We start from the raw sequence: 17,820 nt of genomic DNA on the forward strand, positions 1-17,820 counted from the left end.
CAAAGCGTTGATAGCTTTTCTGATGTGACTTTAAATTTGTTGCTATCAGAGAGTCTGGCAACAGGTAGAAGACAAGCAATCAGATTGAAGAATTCTCACATGCAACAAAGCAGGAAGTGAAAAGCAGGTTTTTTAATTTACCTTTAATCATTTTGCCCAAAGCAAAACAAAGATTGGGATGTACAGATGGGATTAAGGTGGAAGCTGCAATATCAGACTTTGAAAAAAGTAAAAATTAATGATTTCTACAAGTAATGGAACTTTTAAATGTTCTTCTAAAAGAGTGACATTCCACATTTGTAAAATTAGTCTTTTGGGCCTGAGGAGTGGTTCAGTAAATTGACTTTCTACATTGTTTAAAAATTCAGTTACTTTATATCCGTGTGTGTGTGTTTTTTTTCAGGCAGATTATGTACTGAAAGAAATGTTTTACATCAGTCCTGTATAAAATATAAATACCGGCTTATGAAATCTGGAATAGTAAGTTCTATTTCATATCGTGCGGATGTATTGACATAATTCGTAGTCACTGCATTACTTTTCGAAGTATGGTTGCATTTGTTTTGTAACATCTGTAGTTGTCAGTTCATGCATATGAAGATCCCACTGGTAACTAATGACATGAGCGTCCAGTTAATGCACGTTGGTGGTCCTTGAGGGATCAAAAGGAATCTTGGAGTAGGACATGAACCCACAGTCATTTTAGTTGAAGTGGAGATGATATCATGAAACAAACTGCCATTGGCAGCTGCAGTACAGGTTCCAGTATGCTGTGAATTTCTTGTTCTAATTCTAGCTGGAATTCTTATGCCTAGGAGGTATATGCTTAAATAAATAAAATCTGATGCCAGTGGCTACAATTTTAATAGTTAGTACATGTGGAAGAATATGTGTGTACTCTCAACATCCAACTTGTATTCAGAGATTGTTAACAATTATGTAGAATAATCTTTTAAGTTTTATGTCGCTCACCAGGGAATAAACCTTCAAAGTGCACGCTCTGGGAATGTGCATTAGATCTAGTTAAAACAAGATGATGTTTCTCACTTGCACCTATTTGAGATAGTGAAATTCATTAATACATCCAGAAAGGAAATTGTATGTAGTATGTTGGACTGGCTTCAGTTAAACAGCAAGGGTAGCTTACACCTACGAAGGTAGTAGCTAGTTGAATTCACAGCTCGACTCGTCAGTCACCAAGCACAGAATGCTGGGAGAGTGTCAGCAGTTGTTCCTTTGATTTGTTGCCCAACAGACAGTTGGGGTGAACCAATGAAAAGTGAGAACGAAGTAAGGGTTCCCTGGTTAGGCTTTTTGCTAAGCAGTTTGGAGGCACTACTCATCAAAAATGTATATTTAATTTCCGACCAGTGTTACATATTTTGTTTAAGTTACGAGGAACATTGCAAGATTGATTAAATATAGCTAAACACTACTCATTTTCATGATGTATGTAAAATAAATTCATCATTTTTTTTTCAATTTGCCTCATCTCACTTTAATACGTTCACTCTTTCACTTTTTGGAAAACATGATTTGGTATGGAATGATTTGGTATGGAATGATTTGGTATGGAATGATTTGGTATGGAATGATTTGGTATGGAAGATGACAGAATCCAGTTTCATAAACAGGGATTTTCATTGTTACAACCCTTGGGTTGTATGTCTTGGATATCTTGTGATTTAAAAGTAAACTCCTGATTGTAAGGAGGAGAAATTTGTAACTGTGCTCAAGGAATCACTGAGCATTTAAAAATCACAACTGCAAGCAGTTATATTGAAACATTAGTGTAATAGTAGCCCATAATTTTGTCATAGTCTATAGGTTTATGGGAAAAGGAAGGTGTCGAGAGGGAGCCAGAGATTGAACTCCTATGTCATTATGGTTTCAGTCAATAGTAGCTAAATCTTATGGCCCCTGTTACTCTAACACTGAACGTTTGCTTGACCCATTTTTCCTTCATTTCATCATTTTAGGCTCCTCCTAAATGTAGAATGCTTCTACATGTTGGGGCTTCCTTTTCTGAGTTTGCTTTGCCTTGTCACCTCATTCCTGCATTTTAAAAGCTGTTTCTGATGTGTCTTTTTGCATGATCATTTATTCTCCCACCTTGCCTTTTTTGCTTTTTCACTTCTGCTCGGCACTCACTATTTTGCTGTCCTGTTGGAAAATGCTTTAAAATGTATTCCTGCCTGCAAAGTAAGCTATTGAAGTCTAAGTTGCTGCTCCAGGTAACTAGCATGCTGGAAATTTCCATAATGGTTCTAATTGACAGATGCCCATAGACGTTATGGCATGAGATTGGGAACATGGTTGAAATCTGAGACCATTGTATGTGTTGTCGTGGTTGTGCACCAAAACCAGCTTTCAAATTGTGTTCTTGGGATTCCTTGCATAATAGAAAAAAATATTTCAACTTCAATAGTGATAGTAAAAATGTGTGTTTTGGAATAGCGTCAGTGACCTGTGCTAACTTCAGTAGAGGATTTTGTAGTCAAGATCTACATGAGTTATGAATTGTACCAGTGAAGAAACTGATTGTGTTTGGATGATTCTCATTTGTTAGAGGCTGAAATTTTCAGCTGCAACAGTTAATTTTTATTCCAACTAAATATTCTCTTTTTGAAGAGGTATTAAGTTATCCAGTCTTGATTCCTGAAACTCATTTAACTTGCATTTTCTTATAACCCACTATCGTGGCCTCATAGGCTTTGTTTTCTTGTGTTGCAAGAAATGTCCAAAGGCATTAGTTTCAGTATTACTCATCTAGAGACCACAAGGAAGTGTGGCAATTTTGTTTGATTGTCCTTTTCTGAGAGCTGGAAGTGATGAGAAAAAAGTAAACTTTCCACCCAAGAAGCCAAGTTCTGTGGGGATATTCAGTTGTACAAACGTCACTGGCAAGACCAACATTTATTGCCCATCCCCAGTAGCCCTCGAACTGAGTGACATACTCGACCATTGCAAAGGGCAGTTAAGAGTCAACCACATTGCTCTGGGTCTAAAATCACATATGGGCCAAATCAGGTGAGATGGCAGATTTCCTTCCCTAAAGGACATAGTGTACCAGATGGGATTTTTTTTAATGACAGTCAACAATGATGTCATGGCCATCCATTATATTCCAGATTTTTATTAAGTTCAAATCCATCATTTGCTGTGGTGCAAGTACCCTGGGTCTCTGGATTACTAGTCCCATGACAATACCACTATTCCACTGCCTCCCCCTATCATGAAGACAAAGTAAAGGCTTGCTACTACTTTTTTAGTAGAACAATGCCTTGAAGGCATTTGGGGTAGGTAGTAAATGTTTGTGTCTTACTAGTGTTACCCATACCCTGAGATCAAATGTTAATTATTTAAAAAATGCTTTTAATCTTCAATCTTTCCCTTCTCTCAAAAAAGCGACCATCATATAAAAGCTATATATGTATGTTATCCCATAGTGATGTACATTTCTGTTCTCATTTTCCTTGCATCGATCTCTTCCTGCTGTCTGTTTACTGCACAAAATAGATGATCATTAACATAAAATGGCAGAATACGAAGGATGTCAAATGTCTGGCAGCAATTCAGCCAAATGTTCAGTTAAATCCTTCCATAGTACTTGTTTCCAGGCCATTATTATGCTGTATTTACTTGAGAATAACATTATTATAATGGCTACCGTGACAAAAATGCAAATTTGTGCATGTTTCTGTATTCTTTTGTGTATGGGTGATGCATTCATATCTTTTCAAGTTTAGTTGAGTTACACTTGCTAATGATGTATAAAACTAAAAAATGGCAATCAGCTTTCTGCCACTTTTTTTTCTGTTTGTCCAACATCCCTGTTCTTGCTGACCTCTAGTGGCACCCCATCAACAGATGCATTAAATTTTCAAATCTGTTTTTAAATCTCTCCATAGTCTTAACCCCATTCTACCTCTGCAGTGTTTTCCCCTGTATCTTGTATCCCATGCCCATAATCTGTTGTTGTGATTCCAGCACATCTTCCTTTGTTTCCAGTAACATTTGTTGAGGGATTTCCAATGTTTTGGTCATACTCAGGAATTCTCTTCTGAAACATCTCTGACTCTTGTGCCTTTTTAAAACATTCTAATTTCTCCGTACTTTTTTCTGTTTTCCTTAAAGTTCTTGAAATGTCTGTCATGTTAAACATGCTTTATAAACAAAAGTGTGGTTATGTTGGTTATAGTTTTTCTGGATTCATCAGCTTCATTTGCTTCTGAATGTTATTTCTACTGTTCCCGATCGAACGTCTACTGCTCTGAATTTGCTCCTTGATTCTTTCCACCATCTTTATTCCGATGCTTTGTTATCCCTCGGTCGATAACCCCTGCTTTTTGAGAGCTGAGCTCTGTTGCTTGCTGGACTGATTTATGAATTCCAATATTATCCTAATTTTTTAGACCGGGTTTTGCTCTGTCCATTACACTGATGTTGTCCACTGCACCCATACCTTAGTGCTTCTGCTATTGAAACATTTGTCTGTGCTTTTTGCTACCTATAAACTAGATGGGATGGCACGGTGGCACAGTGGTTAGCATTGCTGCTTCTCGGCGCCAGGGACCCGGGTTCGATTCCTGGCTTGGGTCACTGCGGAGTCTGTATGTCTCCCCGTGTCTGTGTGGGTTTCCTCCAGGTGCTTCGGTTTCCTCCCACAGTCCAAAAGACGTGCTGGTTAGGTGCATTGACCATGCTAAATTCTCCCTCAGTGTACCGAATAGGAGCCAGAGTGTAGCGACTGGGGGATTTTCACAGTCACTTCATTGCAATGTTAATATAAGCCTACTTGTGACAAATAATATTTTATTCCAGTGACCTCCCATCCTCAATCTTGCACAAATTCTGCATTCCAAAAGTTGCTCATATTCTAAGTGACAATTTTTTTTTGTTTTTTTTAACTTGCCATCAGATTTATGTCTGTCTTCGTCCACATTTTTTTAACTCCAGACCCTACTATTCCAATGTTGTCCTGATCGGCCTCCTTTGTACCCTCATTAAATTTGACCTCATTCGAAACTATGCTGTCCAACTCCCATCAAGTACTGTGCTCATTTACTTACTTTGGCTCCTGGTCTGGCAAAGCCTCCCTTTTTAAATTCTCATACTTGTTTTTGGATTGATCCCTAGCTTCATCCCTCCGTCCCTTGGTAGCACCCTCCAACCCTCTGAGATCTTTGTTTTTCCACTTCTGGTCTCTTGCATGTTCCCGATTTGAATCGTTCCACCATTGGCTGCTGCACTTAGTTGGCTGTTTATGGGTTCACTTCCTAAATCTCTTTGCTTGCTGCTTCTCAATCTCTCTCTTCTCCTTTAAGACACTCCTGAATAGCTACTTCTTTCACCGCCAGTCTTTTGGTCACCAGTCCTAATTTATCCTGACTGGTGGCTCAATGTCCAATTTTATTTAATTATACTCCTCCCATGCTTTGGGCTGTTTTTCCTTTCGTAATAGTACTATGTAGACACAAGTTGTTGTTTCCACCTATCTCTATAGTTCTGGTATGTGGAGAAATTCTTGCTCTACACCCTGTGGCTAGAAATGAGCATAATTATTGGCTCAAATTGTAGACTATTAAACAATGCTACACTGGTCAGCAGACTACTGTAATAAAAGCATTATATTGGTAATGAACCTTCTCTTTGTTTTGCAGTGTCTTGTTTGCCTAATTTGGATTATTTTTGCTTTAGCTGACTTGCTGAATTGAAATCTGCCCATCAAGTGCATTGAGGTGTAAAAATCTTGTAGATCCAGTAACTCGGTGGATAATGCCTTCATATTATGAGGATTAACAGTAAAACCCAGCACACTTATTCTGGAACATTTGGGTGTACTGTTCCGTGTAAGTTACTGGAAAACCTTTTATAGCAATTAAGCTTTATAATCTGAAAAGTTACTCCAAAAGATTGCTGAAATTTTGTTTTCAACTGTACATACACTGTATTCAGCCATTGCAATGTATACTTGCTAATTCAAAGTCTATTTTGTGCTAAAAGCTTTAAATTAGTAATAAAATGATCCAAGTTGCACAATGTAAATTACAGCAAAAATGCTTAATTGGTGTTTAACTCTTCAAATTAAGAGCGATTGCATCTTATTCTTAGTAAAAGGCTTAGAGCTTTAAGGAATAACATGCATTTAATTTTAGGGAGTGAATAAAGACCAAGCTTTCATTCCAAATTTTGTGCATCAGAGAGGTTATATAGGGTGGTGTGGGGGAAGAAGCTGGCGTGGGAATTGGATGAAATGTTACACTTGTATAGAGTGTTTTTCTGATTGTGAGAGTGAGGCATGTTTTTGAACCTAATATTATAGCTCACTATAATGAACATATGTAGTACTCAAACTGTAGTGTAACAAATATCTTGTGCAGATTACCCACCCCCTCTTCACTTTTATATTCACTGTTCTTACCCTAATAACACTAATCCTATTCCCCTTATTCTATCAATTCTTCAAAGATCTATGCCTCAATACAGTTAGAAGCACTGTCATCTCTGAGCCAGAGTTGATTAAATTTATAATTTGGACTGACATTTCAGTTCAGTAGTGAAGGTGTTGTGGTGTTGGGGGTTCCTATTTTTTTTGGAGACAATATTAAACTGAGGTCCTGTTTGGCCTTCTGGTTGGGCCTAAATAATCATCTTGTAGAAAAACAAGGGAGTACTCTCACTGTCGTGGCAATATTTATACCCAAAACCGACAGAACAAAACCAGTCTAATTGATCATTTATTTCCCTGTTCACTGTGCTTCCCTGCATTACAACAGCAACTTAACTTCAGAAGTAATACATTGGCTGTAAGGTATTTGAGGACATCTGAGATACAGTTGGCCCTTTAACAGGTTGCTGCCTTTTTTCCATAGGCAGGGATTTGGTAGCTGGGGCTGAAATAGATTCTCCTTTGCAACTCATGGCTGGCTGGGTCAGTGCCAGCCGTGTTACTAAACAGGAGAGACAAGGTTTCCACCCACACCAGTGTCGTCCTGACTCTGTATCAGAATCGTGAGAGCCTGGTTTGTACAGATGCACTGCAGGGAGACTCAGAGTCTCCAACCCCATGAATGCAAACACATGGGGGACACTTTAAGACAGAGATAGATAGGTTCATGATTAATAAGGGGATCAGGGTTATGGGGAAAGGGCAGGAGAATGGGGATGAGAAAAATATCAGCCATGATTGAATGGCGGAGCAGATTCGATGGGCCGAGTGGCCTAATTCTGCTCCGATGTCTTATGGTCTTATGGTTTTAGAAAGGAGCTGTATAAATACCGGTTATTTTTCTTGCTTTGTCCAAATTGGCTGCTGCATTTGCCTGTATAACAACAGTAATTACTTCAAACATAAGCCATTGGCCATAAATAACCTTGTGGACACATTGAGCAGTGATTTTAAACACAAGTTCTTTCTGTAAGTTGCAATCGATGCCCTAGCCTGTTTGGGTTGTTTTATTTAATTAGGCATCATTAACGTTGTTTTTCACTCACGTCTGCTGCTAAATTCCTGGATCATTTTGGGTGGTGAGGTTTTTTTCCGAAAACACATTTTGTACTTGAATGTTAGGAGGAAAAAGATTCTGAGATCAGCTGTTGGTCCCACATGCATTTCACGTGACGTGAGCACACAAAGTTGTAAATGCGTTTTTGAGTTCAATAACATGCACACATGTCTGTGGAGCTGAGTTTTGGCAGGATACGAGACTGCAATTTGGATTTGTATTCAAGCAGGCATTGATCATTTCTAAGCACTACTGTGAGGGCTACATTCTTTGTAGTGCAGCAGATCATTTTGATTTGGGCATGGGGTAAGGACAGCAGCATTCTGTCATTCACCACCGTCAACCCCTGCAGACTAAAAGATTGAAGTAATTAATCAAAGGCTGAATTTAGTTTCCCGTCGAGCCATTATTTCATAAAGTATGACTGCACATAGATCCCCTCATAATAATGATAGGTAAGTAGCTGGAGTTACAATAGTAAATGTAGGGTCGTTAGTGTGTGTTTTTTTTTAATGTGTAATAAGTGATAGCTTGATGGTAAGCCCTATTAAGGTAGTGTCCTCTGGATGTGTAATTATGGGCTGTTGTTCAGCATGGCTCCAGATTTTAGCTCCTTACTACTTATGGTGAGTTTTAGCAGTAGCCAGAATCAGAACCATTTTCTTTACTGATTTTCTTTTAAATTGCCTGAGTATTTAAGGAGCCCAGTGTCAATCCTGGGATACACAGCAGGTCAGGCAACATCTGTGGAGAGTGAAACAAGAGTTAATATTTCGAGTTGATGACCTTTCTTCTTCAGATGTTGTCTGACCTGAGGGTTTCCAGCATTTGTTTCTATTTCGGATTTCCAACATCTGAAGTGTTCTGCTTTCCTGTGTTAAACCCACCGATTTTCTCAAAAAAAAATCCCAATAACATTTGGGGGACTTCTTTTGGATGAGTAGGAGTAATTTATAACTTAATTAAATATAAAGCCAATTGCACTAATTTTTTTGTAATCTGATACAACCAGGTATTGTTTTTCTAAATTATTTAGTTTCAAATCATTTTATTTCTGATTTTGCAAACTCATTGCTTGATGGATTGGAACATGTTGGGTGTTTTATGCAGCCTTAATAAAAGCATAAATTTTCCTTTTGTCTAAATTTTAATTGCGCATCGCATGAATCTGCTTCTGCACAGATATCACCTTGGATTGACTTGTGCAAAGGACAAGGAAAAACATCCTTGGGATTTATAATTAGACATCTTCCAAGTGAACCCTCTTCTTTCATGGATTTATTAGTTCCCTCCCGAGCAGCATTGTTGGTGTACCTACATCACGTGGACTACAGTGATTCAAGAAGGCAGTTCACCTTCTGGAGAGCAATTAGGGATGGGCAATAAATGCTGGCCTAGCCAGTACCACCTATGAATGTAAAAAAAACCCCATAACTCCCAGTCATGTAGTGTAAATTGATTTAGGGCTGCCAGTAAGATAGACGAATGTATTAACCAATCTGGCAATGTGATGTCAATGTGCAGGAGGCTGCTATTGATAGTGACATATGTGAAACCCCCTGGTCTTTTGAATAGTGAAGCAGGGCAAGTTTCTGACTGGTAGGAGTATGGAAGGACACAAACTTGTTAGTGAAACAAAGGGGCAATATAGAATGAAGTACATATTCAACAGTTAAGTAGATTCCAGATGAAATAAGATGACTGGGCCTAATAATCTTTGTCCATTCTTCAATCATAATTGATAAATCCACATAGAGGGTTCACTCCTGAACTTGAAAGATATTTTTGGCTTCACTTCCAAGAAGCATGTACTTGATTATCATCAATCTGAAAGGAGAGGAAGTGAGAATACTACAATACTTGTGCATGTTCTCCAAAGGATGGATGGTGCTCTATCTAATTGTGCAGCTGGAACCAGCTACAAAACCTGTGACTGATGTTGTAATTGTATTTGGTTCTACAAATAGTAAGCAAATTGCTGCAGCAGGGCGTAGTATCTACGTTCATTGTGGTTTTAATATTTTGAACACATTTAAAATTTTATTTCAGAAGTACTTTTCTCTTTGGATATGCAGCAATTCCAGTCTAAATTAGAGATGTGGATGCATTTCTTAACCTATGTCCCAATAAATTTCACATTGGAAAAAAGGATAGCAAATTTTAAAGTCGCCTGCATGGTCAGATAAAGATATGACTAGGAGACTTTTAAAGACACGGTGGGGTAGTAACTAGAGATGCCTGAGAGTTTTGTCATCAAGGAGAAATTGCTGGGAAAGGGTGACACTGGTGGAGCAATTAAAATGGGGATGCTCAAGAGGCCAGAATTACAAGAGTGCAGATAACTCGGAATGTTTTGCAGCTGGAGGAGATTACAGCGATTAGGGGCAAAACCATTGAGGGATATGACCGGCACTCAGTACATAGAGCAAAAGGGTGATGTGTGAAAAGGAATTGGTGAAAGTTGGCACAGTTTGGCAGCATAGTTTTGAATGAGCTTAAACTTATGGAGGGCAGAATGGGGGAGGCTGGACAGGAGGGTGTTAGAGTAGTCAAATCTGGAATAACTAAGGCACTTTTAGGAGTTGAGCAATGTTATGGAGCTGGAAGTTGGTAGTCTTGGTGCAGTTATGTACTCGAAAACTCATTCAGTCAAGCAGGATGCTAAAGTTGTGAGTGGACTTGTACAGTTTAAGTAATTGAAACTATAACCAAGGGATGGAGTTTGTGGCAGGGAACCGAGGCAGTGGCTTCAGTATTTCCACTACGTAGTTGGAAGAAGAATTTGCTCATCCAAAAGTGGGAGCATTTATATATCAAAGAACAATACAGCACAGGAACAGGCTTTTCGGCCCTCCAAGCCTGCACCGATTATCTGTTCCTAACTAGACCATCCGTTTGTATCCCTCTATTCCCAGTCTGTTCATGTAGCTATCTAGATAAGTCTTAAATGATCCTAGCGTGTCTGCCTCAACCACCTTGCTTGGTAGTGCATTCCAGGCCCCCACCACCCTCTGTGCAAAATACATCCCTCGCATATCTGTATTGAACCTTGCCCCCCCCTTGCTTTGAACTTGTGACCCCTTGTGTTTGTCATTTTTGACCTGGGAAAAAGCTTCCAACTGTTCACCCTATCTATGCCCTTCATAATTTTATAAACTTCTATTAGGTCGCCCCTCAACCTCTGTCCAGGGAGAACAACCCTAGTTTACTCAATCTCACCTCATAGCTAATACCCTCCATACCAGGCAACATCCTGGTAAACCTTTTCTGCACTCTCTCCAAAGCCTCCACGTCCTTCTGGTAGTGTGGCGACCAGAACTGGACGCAGTATTTCAAATGTGGCCTAACCAACATTCTATATAACTGCAACATCATATGCCAACTTTTATACTCTGTGCCCTGTCCAATAAAGGCAAGCATGCCATATGCTGCCTTCACCACCTTTTCCACCTGTGCTGCCACCTTTAAGGATCTGTGGACTTGCACACCCAGATCCCTCTGTGTGTCTATACTCCTGATGGTTCTGTCATTTATTGTATAGCTCCCCCTGCATTAGATCTACCAAAATGCATCACTTCGCATTTATCTGGATTAAATTCCATCTGCCACTTTTCCACCCAATGTTCCAGGCTATCTATATCCTGCTGTATTCTCTGATAATGTTCATCACTATCCGCAACTCCAGCAATCTTTGTGTCGTCCGCAAACTTACTAATCAGACCAGCTGCTACATCTTGCCAATCCTTTATATATATCACAAACAGCAGAGGTCCCAGTACAGAGCCCTGCGGAACACCATTAGTCATGATGTGGAGATGCCGGCGTTGGACTGGGGTGAACACGGTAAGAAGTCTCACAACACCAGGTTAAAGTCCAACAGGTTTATTTGGTAGCAAATATCATAAGCTTTCGGAGCACTGCTCCTTCGTCAGATGGAGTGGAAATGTGCTCTCAAACAGTGCAAACAGACAAAATCAAGTTGCAGAATATTGATTTAGAATGCGAATCCTACAGCCAGCCAGGTCTTAAAGGTACAGACAATGTGGGTGGAGGGAACATTAAACACAGGTTAAAGAAATGTGTATTGTCTCCAGACAGAACAGCTAATGAGATTCTACAGTCACAGACCTCCAATCAGAAAAGACCCCTCCACTGCTACCCTCTGTCTTCTATGGCCAAGCCAGTTCTGTACCCATCTAGCTAGTTCACCTTTGATCCCGTGAGATTTAACCTTTTTGCACCAGCCTGCCATGAGGGACCTTGTCAAATGCTTTACTAAAATCCATGTAGATGACATCCACGGCCCTTCCCTCGTCAATCATTTTTGTCACCTCCTCAAAAAACTCAACCAAATTTGAGAGGCATGACCTCCCTCGTAAAAAAACCATGTTGTCTATCGCTAATGAGACTATTCAGTTCTAAAAGTGCATAGATCCTATCCCTAAGAATCTTCTCCAACAATTTCCCTACCACGGACGTCAAGCTCACTGGCCTATAATTACCCGGGTTATCCTTGCTACCCTTCTTAAATAACGGGACCACATTTGCTATCCTCTGGGACCTCATCCGTGCCCAATGAAGAAACAAAGATTTCCCTTAGAGGCCCAGCAATTTCATCTCTTGTCTCTCTCAGTAATCTATATATCCATTTTATAAGTAGCTTTTTATCTCGAAAGGGAGGTCTTGTATTTCCAAACAGCCTTTCCCATCTTCAGGACATCCCAAAGCACCCTACAGGTTTTTGGAAGCAGACGCAACAGCCAAATTTGGAGCAACAACGTTTCTGGAGCAACAAAATGAATGACCAATTAATCTGTTTTTTAGTGGCATCTTGTTGAAGAGTGAATATTGTCTCGAATGGTTTATTGAAAAGGGGCAAGGCGAACTGATAACTCAAAATATTTTGTGATCTCTGGTTGCTAATTCCATTAAATTCAAAATCTAATAGTGGAAATAGAATTATAATGCATAAAAAAGCCTTTTTGTATCGATTACACAAGCAGGCTTTTCAGCAACTCATGTCTGTTCTACCATTCAACCAGATCCACAAATTACTCATTCATCTACCTTTTTTAGGATGACAGGTAGGAGAATGCCAGGTTTTTTTCTACCCTTTTGTGTGGGGGAAAGGAGAAATGCCTCATTTTATTTGCGAGATACTTTGGCTTTGACTTTGTGTGCTCAGTGTTCTACCACCAGAGGAAATAACATATATGTTCTCATGTTTGAGACCTGTTCTTTTAGACCAAAGGCTTGACCTCTACATGGGTAATTCTTCCGATGAGGTTAACGTACGTGCTTGGTTTAGGTCCAAAGCAAGACCCTCAATAGAATAAAATGTTTTTAAAAAGCTAAATAATTCAAATGAATTTTCTAACATTTTTAACAATTATATACATTTCATTCATATTATTTTCCATTACTAGTGTTATGACATTACAAGCATTTCATCTATTATAATATAGAGAAATACCATAACACATGAGCTCTAACAATTCATGTTGAAATCCTTCATGAGGACGGCCTAAACCGGGATGTTGGATTTATGTCACATTATCAGTAACCCCCACAGCTTGCCTCCTGGACTTGCAGACTGTTCTGTCTGGAGACAATACACATCTCTTTAACCTGTGCTTCATGCTCCCTCCACCCACATTGTCTGTATCTTTAAGATCTGGCTGGCTGTAGGGATTCGCATTCTAATCCGTATTCTGTAACTTGATTTCTGTGTCTCTGTGCACTGTTTGAAAGCACATTTCCACTCCACCTGACAAAGGAGCAGCGCTCCGAAAGCTAATGGTGTTTGCTACCAAATAAACCTGTTAGACTTTAACCTGGTGTTGTTAAAACTCTTACTGTGTTGAAGTTCATCAGTGTTTCATCCAGATTTCCAACGCAGGCCAATTAATACCCATTCTTCTCTTGATGTCAAATGACAAAAGTGGTGGTATTTGATTTTAGCATTGAGTTCAGGGTGGTAGATGCTGTGAAATTTTTGTTTCCTGACGGAGAACTCAATTGTACCTTTACCTGAATCTGTGCACCACATGGACTGTCCTTGAATCTGGAATATCATCTGTCTTCACTTCTCTGAAGGTATATTGTTGGATGGCTCTGCGGGTGATATTATGACCCTTTTGTTGATTCTTGTTAACCATTTTACTACTTGTTTCTCCAGGTGAGGCCACTTGATTGGCCTTCCTCTGGAGCTTTCATTCTTTGGCATCTTTTCTAATATCTTTCTCCAATCTTTACTTTCTCAGAATTGTTAAACTCTTTCTCCTGATTATGAGTTGTCTTGACAATTGCTGTGACTTTCATTTTAAATTGAGCTACGTACTTGTTATTCCTCCAAGGCATGGTGAAAGATCTAGTGGTATACTGTAGTCTTGTCGACTGGCTGGGCGATTGCTGCAAGAATTGGCAGAGGGAAAATCCAAAGGGTGGTGTCTGCCTTCAAACTGTTGTAATTAATCACAACATGATTTGATCGTTCAAAAACTAGGGTTGACCCTTTACACCAGCTAAGAAATTACATTTATTTTAGGCCAAAAGTCATGCTATTGACTTTTACATCAGGTGCAGTACATAAACCTAATAACCGTTCACTACCATCGGATTTTACGACAATCATAACCTCAGAATGACATTATCTTGTACTTCAGATTTTACTTTGAGTGGGAGAAGTGTTCAGTATTGAACACACCTATTTTAGTGCAGAAAATTTAGTGTGTTATAAAAGGGCTGACCTTGTAGGAGTGAGGGCACAAAAGTGAGTTGAAAGAAAATTTGAATAGGTAAAGAAGACCATTCAAGCCTGTTTAATTGTTCTATCGTTGTATTCTAAAACTAAAAGTGACTATTTTCTGTATCAAACTATCATCCTTTTCTCTGGACTGGAAATTGTTTTTTAATGTTCCAGCAAGTTGCTATTTGCCGTGTTAGTTATCTAGTTTATGATTAACTTGCGTCTGTCAGTGCTCTTTATTTGTACTTGTGTGAGCATCCATGTTAACTTTTTGCTGTTTTGCATATTTTTAAAAAAGGTTTTTTCCCTTTTTCCTCCACTGAGAATTAATTTAATTTCCTTGGACTGTCTCTGTAGCTTGGCAGTGTAGAATCTGGTGTCACCTTTGCCTGTCCAGCAATCCTTTATTTTGCTTCCAGATATTGTCTGAAAATACGTTGATGACTGTTAATCTTAACTATACAGTTTTACTCAGTGAATATCAGTCTTACCACCTTAGAAACAGCTAAAACGTATACTCCATTAGCCCATTAGATGTAGGAGTAGAAGTAGGCTATTCAGCCCATCTGCCATTCAATGTGACTGATCTGATGGTGATAATCCTCAACTCTACTTTCCCATCTCAGCCCCATAACCCTTGATTTCCTTACTGATAATTTGTCTATCGCAGCCTTGAACATACTTAAGAACCCAGCCTGTACAGCTAAAGAATTCCACGGATTCTCTACCCTCTTCAGAGAAGAAATGTTGGAACAATGATAATTCAAAATAACTTTTTGGTGCTAGGCATATACTGAAATGCAATATTATATACATGGAGGTTCTGTGTTAGAAAATTGCAACTTTCCTCTGCACTGATTATATATTTTACTAGCCAGATATTTCATGCATATTTCCATGTAATTAGTAGTAAATGTTGCTGTTTTGTTCAAGCCAACTTCAGTGGGAGTAAGAATGGATTGGGGCCGAATAAATTGGAGTCAAAGATTAGCAGGGAAACCAGTAGTTCAACAACGGACTCACTTCAAAGAAAGAGGAGTTTGGCACAGTCAGGTATACCACTATTTCTGAGAAATGGAAAAGTAGGGCAAGCAAATCCAGAGCTTCCTGAGTGATAAGAGATTTTGGTTAAGATAAAATAGAAGCAAAATGCTTATGACAGATGTCAAGTAGAAAGTACAATAGAGAACCTGGCTGAATATAGAAACTTCAAAGGGGAAGTGAGAAAGGAAATAAGAGAAGCAAGGAGTGAGCATGAAAAAAGACTGGCCACCAACATAAAATAGAGTCCCAAAGCCTTCAATAGGCATATAAATGGTTAAAAAGGTGATAAAAGCAGAATTAGGACTGATTAGAGACCAAAAAGGGGACTTGCATCTGGAGGCAAAGGGCAGAGCTGAGGTATTCAATGAATATTTTGCGTCTGTCTTTATTAGGAAAGAAAATGTTACCCAGGCTGTGGCAAAAATGGAGGTAATTCAGATACTTGAAGGGATTAAAATTGAACAAAAGGATGTATTGGGTAGGTTGTCTATACTTAAAAGTTGATGAGGCCAGATGAGATGCATCCAAGGATACTGAGGGAATGGAGAGTGGAAATGGTGGAAGCATTGGCTGTAATTTTTCAGTCTAGCTTATACTCGGGGCTAGTGTCCAAGGACAAGAGAATTGCAAACATTGCACCTTTGTTTAAAGAAGGGTGTAAAGAAAAGCCCAGCAACTACGGGCAAGTCAGCTTAACTTTGGTAGTGGGGAAGCTTCAAAAAACAATAATTTTGGACAAAGTTATTAGTCACGTGGACAATGCGAGTTAGTTAAGAAAAGCCAATATAGATTTCTTAAGGGAAATTTGTGTTTAAGTTGCTGGGGTTTTTTTTTTGAAGGGGTAACAGAGGGTTAGTGAGAGAAATGCTGTTAATTTGGTGCCCATGGACTTCTAAAAGGCATTTGATACAGTGCCATATAACAGACTTGAGCAAAGTTCTAGATCATGGAATAAAAGAGGCAATAGCAACATGCGATTGGCTGAGTGGCAGGCCACAGACTATCAAAATCTTTGCAGTGCAGAAGGAGGCCAATCAAGTCTGTCCTGGTTCTCTGAAAGAACATTCTACCTAATTCCACTCACTTGCCTTATCCCTGTAACCTTGCACATTCACTCTTTTCAGATAGCAATCCAATTCCCACTTGAATACTTCAATTGAAATTGCCTCTACTACTGTCTCGGGAAGTTTGTTCCAGAATCTGACCGCTCTCTGGGTGAAAGCATTTTTCCTCATATCGCTTCTATTCTTTTTGCCTATTATTTTGAATCCATGCCCTCTTGTTCTTGACGGTCTCTTGGGAGGGAACAGTTTCTCACTCTTTATCCTGTCCAAATCTCTCAAGATCCTGAATACTTCTATCAAGCCTCCTCTCAGCCTCCTTTTCTCAAAGGAAAACAGACCCAACCCCTCCAATCTGATATCAACAATTGTTTATCCTTGGAATCATTCTTGTGGATCTCCTCAGTCCTGTCTCTAATGCCTTCATATCTTGTTTCAAGTATGGCACCCAGAACTAGACAGTTTTCCAGACGAGGCCTAGTGGTTAATGCATGTTTTTCAGGTCAGAGGAAAGTTTGTAGTGCGGTTCCTTGGAGGACATCGTTGGGACCCTTGATTTACTGACTCCTATTAATGACCCAAAACTTCAAAATCTGCAGATGATACAAAACTTGAGTCTTTATGATCTGTGAGGAGAATAGTATAGAACTTCAAAAGGACATAGGTTGGTGGAATGAGCGGACAGGTGACTGGTGAAGTTCAATCTGGAGAAATGTGAAGTGATTCATTTAGATGGGAACAACATGGATGCGATTCCAGAGGGGATTGCAGGAGCAGTGTGGCAATTTGTGCATAAGTAGTTGAAGGTGACAGAATATGTTAAGGGATCTAGGCTTTATTAATAGGAGCATGCAGTACAAGAGCAAGGAGGATATATTGAACTTGTGTGAGACACTAGTCTGACCTCAGCTGAAGCATTGCATCAAGTTTTGGATGTCGCACTTTAGGAAGGATGTGAAGGCATTGAAAAGGCTGGAAAAAAGATTCACAAGATGGTTCTGAGGATGAGGAACTTCAGTTGTAAAGACAGACTGGAGAAGGGACTGTTTTCCTTACAGTAAAGGAGGTTGAGAAGAGATGTGATAGAAGTATCGAGAGTGCAGATAGGGAGAAACTGTTCCCACTCATGAAGGAATTGAGAATCATAGAGTCAGAGGTTTACAGCATGGAAACAGGCCCTTCGGCCCAACTTGTCCATGCCGCCCTTTTTTTAAACCCCTAAGCTAATCCCAATTGCCCACATTTGGCCCATATCCCTCTATACTCATCTTATCCATGTAACTGTCTAAATGCTTTTTAAAAGACAAAATTGTACCCACCTCTACTACTACCTCTGGCAGCTTGTTCCAGACACTCACCATCCTCTGTGAAAAAATTGCCTTTCTGGACACTTTTGTATCTCTCCCCTCTCACCTTAAACCTATGCCGTCTAGTTTTACACTCCCCTACCTTTGGGAAA

General features: G+C 39.4%; 1 protein-coding gene across 11 annotated transcripts in view; it reads left to right on the forward strand.

Moving 5' to 3' along the window:
- Window positions 1–17,820, forward strand: part of LOC144500532 (phosphatidylcholine:ceramide cholinephosphotransferase 1-like) — a 189,251-nt gene that overhangs the window by 105,162 nt on the left and 66,269 nt on the right. The gene's annotated exons all lie outside the window — the stretch shown is intronic.

Source organism: Mustelus asterias, chromosome 11, assembly GCF_964213995.1.
Source record: "Mustelus asterias chromosome 11, sMusAst1.hap1.1, whole genome shotgun sequence".
NCBI classification, from domain to species: domain Eukaryota; kingdom Metazoa; phylum Chordata; class Chondrichthyes; order Carcharhiniformes; family Triakidae; genus Mustelus; species Mustelus asterias.